A 9,266-nucleotide genomic window follows, 5' to 3' on the forward strand; every position below is an offset into this window, starting at 1 on the left:
AGAGAATGGGGTGATGCGGATTTTTTTTTGTCTGCCTCCCAAACGTTTTTGCTCATTCCGTCACTGCTGGTCACCATTACGTACCAATATTTGGTCGCAAAATTTCAAATTTGGGCCCCCCCCCCCCTAAGAAATCCTGGATCCGCGCCTATATACGTATAGGAAAGAGTGCAACTTTTTTACTTACACAGAGAAGTGCCCCATTTTCTTTAAAATAGATGCCCCTTTCCCCTTCTCAGAAGTGCCCCTTCAAGTTCATCTCTGGCTGATCAGCGCCACTTTTCATGTGTGAGAAATACTCCTTTCATCACGTTAAAGTGCCTCTTTTACTTCGACTCGCACTCCTTTTCCTTTTTAATATTTTTTTCACTTCATTAAGTGCATCTTTTTACCTACCATAATATTTCCCAATCTCGTTTACAAAGTGAGGCCTTTAAAAAAATTTAATCTATAGTCAATATAGAGAGTTATTTCTACCTTCAAAGAATCGGAGCATGCTGCAGCTTTGTGTAGTTCCAAGGACACAAAATATATGGCCCTTTAAACTGTCATGACATATATTTCTGTCCCCCGAAACAACATTTCACATATAGCCTTCCAAACATGTGCCCCTAATATAAAGCGACTGAGAGTAATTATTTTGAATTTATAGAAAAGCTCGCTCGCTAGTCGCTACGCTCTCTTGCATTATTATGGTCTTATACATTCTTTCATTATGACTATGAGATAATGCTTAAAACCCTAACAGGTTGTTTCCACTAATAAGATCTTATCATAAATCTTTAAATATATTTTGCTCGCTCGCTTCGCTTGCTCATGAATGAATCTTCAGGCCATCGCCCACAACTGCAAAGTATGATGCTCAATCATCTTGCATCTTGGACCACGTAAAGAGAAAATCTTGAAGATCTTCCCTGCTAAATTATATATGTATTAATGTAGGGTTATATTATCTTTCTCTGAAATTTGTATTGTTTTCTATTTAAGGTATACTCTTTGTAGGTGCCCCCTTTTCCCCAAAATCGTTGCTGCAAGGGTTTGAGGTGCTATCATCAGATACCTTTTGAAGAAAATGCATTCTTAGTGGTGGTGGTGGTGGTGGTGGTGGTTATTTCACCTGACTGTTAAGAAAGCACAAATGCTTGTAAGCCAAGCAACCAGACGGCCGACGGCTGGTCCTCTCCGAGGGACCTGGTAATGAGGATAAATGCCTTACCAAATGGCACTAGCGCATCGCTTTGGTTTCGAACCCGGGTCACCGGATTACGAGACCACTGCTCTACCGACTGAGCTATCGCGCCTCCCTTTCTTTGTTTTTTCATTGATTTTTAAAGTGAAAAGGGTTACCCTCAATCTCCCCCCCCCCCCCAAAAAAAAAAAAAAAATATATAATAATAATAATAATAAAATAAATAAATAAATTTAAAAAAAATTAAAAAAAATATTTTTTTTTTTTTTTTTTTAAGTGAATTTCTTCCACTCTTTTGTTTGTCATAATTATTAACTGGTTGTTGCAGGTTGGGGCGGGCACGTTAGCGGTGTCAATTCCATTTTGGCGAGCGAGCATATAGCGAGCAAGCAAAAAAAATAAATTCTCTTTTAATAGAAATTAATAAATAAACTTGCTTTTATTGGTGCAGGTCAGGATGGACGCAATCGCGTTTAACGCGATTCAATTCCTTTTTGGCGAGAGGGCGAAAAAACTCTTCCATTTTCTTCCACTCTTTTGTTTGTCATTTTCCTTGCTCAACGTTTTTTTCCGGGTCTGCAACCCCTCGATCCTTGACCAGAGCAGTGGCGTACCTGGGGTACTCCGTCAGGGGTGGCAAGCGACCGAAACAAACAAAAAAGGCGATGCTAATTTTCACTTCTGGCGAGCGAGCGAGCGAGCAAAAAAAAATCTTTAAGTAACGTTTGGTATATAAACTGGTATTGTTGCAAGTTGGGGGTGGGAACATTCACTTGTTAGCGACGTTAATTTCATTTTTTTGCAAACTAGTGTAGCGAGCAAGAAAAAAATCACTTCTTTTTTAATAATTGCCACTTAAACTTGGTTCACTGAATTGTCCCATGCAGGGCGCGGGAACAATAGTGTGTTTAGGGTGATTTTATACCCATTTTAGCTAGCGAGCGAAAATACATCTTTCTCTCAATGAATTGCTATATAAAATTTGTTTCATTGTTGCAGGTAGGGGGCGGGCACAATCGTGTTTAAGGCAATGTCAATCCCATTTTGGCGGGCAGGCAACCCCCTACATTTCTCTTTTTAATGATATTGTAGCAGGTTAGTGGTGGGCACATAATTCCACGAGCTAGCGATCGTAGCGAGCGAAAAAAAAAATCACTTTTCTTTTATAGGGAAAATATGGTACATAAAACTTGGGTTCATTGTTCCATGTCAGGGACGTGATTATTAAAAGCGGTGTTAATTCTATTTTGGCGAGCGAGCGTAGCGAGCGAGCAAAAAAAAAATCACTTCTCTTTATAGGGAAAATATGGTATATAAACTTGGTTTAATTGTTCCATGTCAGGGACGTGATTATTAAAAGCGGTGTTATTTCTATTTTGGCGAGCGTAGCGAGCGAGCAAAATTTTTGTAATGATAATTGGTTCATAAATTTCAGATTTTTTTGTTGCAGGGCAGGGCTTACACAATCATGTCTATGCACGAGCACACCAAAACTTCTTTGAATAACGTTTCGTACATAATTATTAACTGGTTGTTGCAGGTTGGGGCGGGCAGTTGTTAGCGATGTCAATTCCATTTTGGCGAGCGAGCATATAGCGAGCAAGCAAAAAAAATAAATTCTCTTTTAATAGAAATTAATAAATAAACTTGTTTTTATTGGTGCAGGTCAGGATGGACGCAATCGCGTTTAACGCGATTCAATTCCTTTTTGGCGAGAGGGCGAAAAAACTCTTCCATTTTTAATGATATTGTTGCAGGTCAAGGGTGGGCACAATTGTTTCCAAAGCAATGTCTATTCATTTTATTCGCGAGCGAGTGTAGCGAGCTAGAAAAATGAATTAGTCTCTTTTAGTAACATTTGGTACATATATTGTGTGTTATTGTTGCCATGGTTGCAGGTCGGGGCCCGTCGGGGCAGGCACAATTGTATTCTAGGCAATACTAATCTTTTTCTTTTTTCCGGGGGACGAGGAAGTGAAAACATTTAATACAAAATAGGCTAGCAAGCAGTTCGCGCCAGCGAAGAGTTTCAAATTTGTTATATCACTTATATTTTCCTATTTTCATTTGTTTTAATTTTTCAGGGCCGTATGCGGAATATTTTTCTGATGGGGGAAGGGGGAAAGATGCGTTAAAAGTTTTCGAAGAATCTCAAAAGCAAAAGGAGTGAAGGGAGTTCGAGCGACCGAACTGGTCATGAGGGTACTTTTGCATTTTCAAAAGTAGAATTGAAGGATTTGGTATAGGCCTACACTACATTTTCAGGAAAAAAACTGTATGATTTCAAAATATCTGGGGTCAACTGCCCCCCCCCCTGGTGCTTACGGCCATGTTCCAGTTTTTTCCCCATTTTTATTCCTTTCCTTTTCTTTTCCCTTTTTCTTCCTTTTCTCTTCTTCTTCCTTTTTTCTTTCCTTTTTTTCCTTTTTTTCTCTTTCTTTCCTTTTTTTCTTTCCTTTTCCTTTTTTCTTTTTCTTTCCTTTCCCTTTCTTTTCTTTTCTTTCCCCTTTTTCTTTTTTTTCCCCTGGAGCCCGTCAGGGGGGCACTCTGCCCCCCTGCCCCCCATAGGTACGCCAGTGGACCAGAGAATACTAAATCCGCCTCCAAAGGATGGGACTTTCTATAATTATATTCTCACCATTCATCTCAATCCCAGGAAACTCTCAGACCTGCAGACACCCGGTAGCTGAGGCTCGATTTATTCCCTCGCATAATTTATGTAAATGTCTCCATGACATTCGTGGCCCCTCAATCACTGACATATTGTGCAACTGGTCTAGTCATTAAGGGGGCATTGAATTTATTGAGGAGATAGGGCGGGGCGGGGCAATAACCATATAATTATAATGGTGGCTTCTTATGCAACGTATATATTTCACTGGACTGGTATACTCCAAGACTCGAGCTGCGCGCTCCCGTAGCACGATGGGGTGGAGAGGGACAAATGGTGGATGAAGTTAAAATTGCCGGGTCTGCAAATGAGAATCAAGTGAATGAACAACTATACCACGACAACTCCACAATTTTTCTGTTATAATCATATTGATATTCCTTTTCCCTTTTCTCTATAAAGCTCTTTTTTTTTTCTTAGCTATAATTTTTCTTTTTCATTCCCCCCTGGTAATCCGACTTGGAAGCACTAACTCTGTTTCCATAGTGGTGATATTATGAGCAACAACAAAAAACAAAACAACTCTAGCTAGTCACTTAATGTATGCAAGTTTTTATAGGCACGACGTCATGAGCTCGCTGCAGAGTGCATTATTTAAACCCCCATAGGCAAACTCTCAATACTGAACAATTTATTAATAATAATAATATTAATAATGATAATAATAACAATTATAATAATAATATTTTTTATTTTTTATGGGGGAAAAAGGAGAAGATAAAAGAAAAGAGAACAAAAAGTAAAGAAAAGAGAGAGAGTTCAAAAAAGAGGAAAGAAAAAGAAGAGAGGAGCCGGTGAGAAAGCAAGACAACGAAATGGCACTAAAAATTAGTGACAGTAACGACGAATAAGGGAAAGACAAGGGGAAGGGGGTGCGTGAAGGCGGATGCATTAAGGGGAGGGGGGGGGGGTGACTGGCCGTATTCTTATTTTTAGGTTATGCGAAACTGAGTCGAAATTATGCTTCTTTTCAAAACAATCTTAGCATGCTTGTTTATGTTAAGCCGGAGTGCATGAAAAGGTTAGTGTAGAAACACTTCTGAAAAGGCCGCGCCCGGCCCCTCCAAAGAACGGCAGAATGGTAATCTATAAATTATGGGGTCATTCTTGATGGCTTGGGAGTCGTTATTAAGGAGGGGGCCCGGCCCTACTCAAATGGTAGTGACGGTAACGATGGATAAGGCAGAGGGGGGGGGGGGGGGGGTCAAACCCCCCTCAAATTTTTGTCAAGTTGTCAAGTTGGTCCTGATGTGTATAATGCGTAGACCAGGGGTTCTCAAACTTTTTCTTTGACGGTCCAGAAGCGATTTCTATGAAAGCTGTAAGGTCCGAAATGACACTTGTATACTGAAGATAATGAGGCTTGTTTTTGGTCTATATCTGATCCAAGGAGAATTGTTACAGTTTAAAAAAAAACAGAACCGCCAGTGCTTCCACTCGTTTAAATAGAGTTTCCTGAAAAAGAACACCCAATATCCTGGAATTTGAAAGAATTTTCTTAAAACATTAAAAATGCCTCTTACGTGGATTTCTTATTTGGATGAATCGCTGTGACGTTTTAATATGTATCAATTATTGAGTGGGCTTATTTTGCTTTCTAATGGATCCATACAACGTGGCAGAGCTTGAGGGGTCTGGTAGAGCCTTTTCAAGAAAGAAATTGTCTTTAGGAGAAAAAAAGAGGTTATTTCTAAAATGAAATGAAAGGGTTATTGACTTTCAAGAGAGAAAATTGTCTATAAGAGAGGAGGAGAGGTTATTTCTAAAATGAAATGAAAGGGCTCTTGTCAAATAGCCCTTTCATTTCATTTTTTCTCTCGAAATAAACTCTCTTTCTCTCTGATAGACAATTTTATGAGATGGAATCTTCAATCTGAAGCCTTTTTGTGCTCTTTGAAAATGGGACACTGAATGGGGGCAGTGCAATTTAAATTTCAAGGGATGGATTAGAGTTTTTATCGCTCTTGAAAGTCAAATAGCCCTTTCATTTCATTTTAGAAATAAACTCTAATACATTCCTTGATATTTAAATTGCGCCGCCCCTATTGTGTCCTCTTTTTAAAGAGCACAACAGAGCCCTCAGATTAGGCAGCAAGTAGCAAAACAAACCCGTAACACTGGACACAACATTCAATGGGATGATGCCCATATCATTGAGTTTGAAACGCACTTCTGGTCAAGAATGGTAGAAGAAGCATCTGCATAAAAAAGGATGAATCCTTCACTGAATAGGGATTCTTGCTATACACTTTTACCTTTGTGTAAATAATAAAAAGTCCACGGGCGTGGTTGTTAGAAGCTTAAACTACATAAAACTCTCTCCAATTTTGCAGGGGGAGAGCCTTTGTCGGGAGTCTTTAATAATAAAAGGGATAAATCCTTCACTGAATAGGGATTCTTGCTATAATGTTACCTTTCTTCGCTCCAGTGATCTCGAGGCAGCAGACAGCAAGAAATTGTGTAAATAATTCGCTGTTGCCGGGAGTCTTGCATGGGGCGGAGCACCAGGAAGTTCTTGAACTTTAAAAAAAATTAGGAAATTCCAAATAGTCGTCATGAGCGATAGAAATTGTAATTTCCTCCTTGAGAGTCACATACCCCCTTTCATTTCATTTTAGAATTTAACCTCTCTTTCTCTCTTAAAGACAATTTCATATAACTTCTGTTTTCGTATTGTTGTACTTTCGTCCGCAGACTACTTAAGCACATGTCGAGCCAACTCAGTCGGAAATGTAATATGTAGGCCTAAGTGTAAAGTTAAGTTTCATGTTCTTCCTTTTTTCTTTCTTTCTTTCTTTCTCTCCCTCTCTCTGTCTCTCTCCTTTTCCTCTATCTTCTTTAAACAAAAAAAAACTCTTTCTTTTCTTCTCATTTTTCTGTGTGTGACATGCGTTGCGCGTACGTCTATCAATGTCTTAATATGGTAGATTTACATTTTGATGTTTCCCTTTGTAGGTGCACCTTATATTCCAGAAAGTGCCTATTTTGATGGTGCCCCCCCCCCCCATGTATCGATCTCGATAAAAAAAAAAAATTTCTCATTAATTCTATTTCCAATATATCTAATACTTGCGCTAATCTCCAATTAAAAAAAATCGTCTACTTTCTCTCAAGACAACATTATATAAAGGATTCATTAATGCAAGGCTATCACGCGAGTAATCTCTCAATTTCTAACTTCCTGCTTTCCTCATCTCCCAGTCTCCCTTGCTTTAATATTCCTCGTTACTTCCTTCCAATTGAACTCCAACTTAATTGATGTTATACACTGTATCTATTCTTCAACTACAGGTAGATGCAAATGTTACTCAAAATCCATTATATAAATCACACTCAGGATACAGCCAATCGACGAGAATTGCTTCAATCTATATTTTACATGTATCATTAATATATGGTTTTACAATGGCTATGGTGATGAGTTGTCTAGGTAACATGTTGATGTGTTTGTTAAAATGTATTACCATGGTGCACCTTCTTGGTTACAAACAAATTATGTGTATGTATTAACGTAAGTTCGTGCCTTTACATATCACAGTAGAAATCAATGTTTTATATTTGATGCAGAATAATATTAATATTTGGAGATTAGAAACACAAACAGTTTCCATAACCGTTCAAGTGTTTCAAGAAAAAGTTAAGAAAACTTTCTCCTGGATGTAAATTGGAATTTTAAGCGGTTTCATTGGAATTAATCGAGAAATTCCCCTCGCTAGCGTGTAAATAAAAATACGCTGGCCGGCCATACGTAAATGGCAGTGACGGTAACAACGAATTAGGAGGAAGGGGTGCATACGTGAACTACAAGCGATGATGATGGGGCGGGTGGCAGGGGTAGGGGGCAAAGTTCGCCCCACTCTTCAAGTACCCCCCTCCCCAAAGGGCCACTTTTACTTTGTAAAGAAGTGCCCCTTCCCCTTTTTAACTCGGATAAGCGCACATTTCATCAACACATGTGCCCCCTTTCCTATCTGATAAGGGCTATTTAGAAAAATGAGGCCCTTCATAAATAAAAAGTGTCCCTTTTCATCTCTGGTAAATGACCATTTTCATATATGAGAAGTTAATTCTTTTCACTTCAGTGCGCTCTTCACCTCCGATAATTGCCCCTATTCAAATCTGAGAGATGCTCGTTTTACTTTGAAAAGTACCCCTTCCCCTCCTGATAGGTACTCTTTTCATCTATGATGGGTGCCCATTTTCACCTTCGCTAACTGCCCTTTTATTTTGAATCGTGCCCCTTTCCCTTTCTATTAAGGGACCTATCCCCTTTTCATAAATGCCCCTTTTCACCTCTGATAAATCAATTTCTGATGGATGCCCCCTTTCCGTCGACAAATGCCCATTTCCCATACTCATAAGTGCCCAATCTCATTTCTGGTGAGTGCCTCCTTTCAGATGTAAGAAGTGCCCAGTTTAAACCTTGATAATTACTCTTTGTACCTTGGCACATGCTCCTTTTCTTTTCTAATAAGTGTCTTTATCCCTTTCGATATGTGTCCCCTTAACCTCTCACCATCAGGCACGTAGGCACGGGGGGGGGGGCACGGGGGGGGGGGGCACGTGCCCCCTAACCTGCTCATCATTAGTCTTGCACTAATTTAAAGCGACTAAGAGTAATTTCCCCTAAAGCTTGCTTGCTCGCTCGCATTTATAGATGATACAATTATATGTCACTTTAAAACAAATGTTTTTTCAGTCTTCCGTGATGCTTATAACCCCATCATGATTTGGTTTTTTCCTCTTTCTAAGATGTAATTTTTCACTCTGCGACCTCACAGATCTTACATTTTTTTCTCGCTCGCTTTGCTCGCTCGCAAATGAATATTCAGACAATCACACTCAGCCGAAAGTGTGATGCTTAAAGTCACTGAGTAGTCGGCTCTCATGGGGAATTCGACACCGTTCGGGTGTTTACCCAATAACAGGTGTTGTCAATCACCAGGGTTAGCCTTGAGTTTTATGACCATTGGACCTTATGTAATGCTTTGATTTGCCCGAAGACTCTCGAGCTCTCCGAGAGATTAGGGGGTAATTCTTGACTGGACTATGGGTTTGCTGTGTGCAAATTTGTACCCCCATTAATGGTATTTCCACCAAGTCTGGTGTCAGCGAATTATGGCCTTCTGCACATGGAAACTGGCGATCCACTCCCTTTAAGCAATAACTTGTATGATATATAAAGAAAAACAAATATTGAAATCGTCCCTGATAATGGGATCACAATGAAAGGGTATATACCAATGTCTAAAAAAATGTATAATTTCGCCTTGAGATTTCGCTTTGTAGGTGCCCTTTTTTGTTGGTGCTTTCCACTTTGGAAATAGCTCCGCCGCCCCTGCTTACGCATTAGCGCCAGCGTTAATTTCACGCTTGCACGCACAGGGGGCGTGTGTGTGTGTGTGT

Source organism: Strongylocentrotus purpuratus, unplaced genomic scaffold (assembly GCF_000002235.5).
Source record: "Strongylocentrotus purpuratus isolate Spur 01 unplaced genomic scaffold, Spur_5.0 spur5_contig_834, whole genome shotgun sequence".
NCBI lineage: Eukaryota > Metazoa > Echinodermata > Echinoidea > Camarodonta > Strongylocentrotidae > Strongylocentrotus > Strongylocentrotus purpuratus.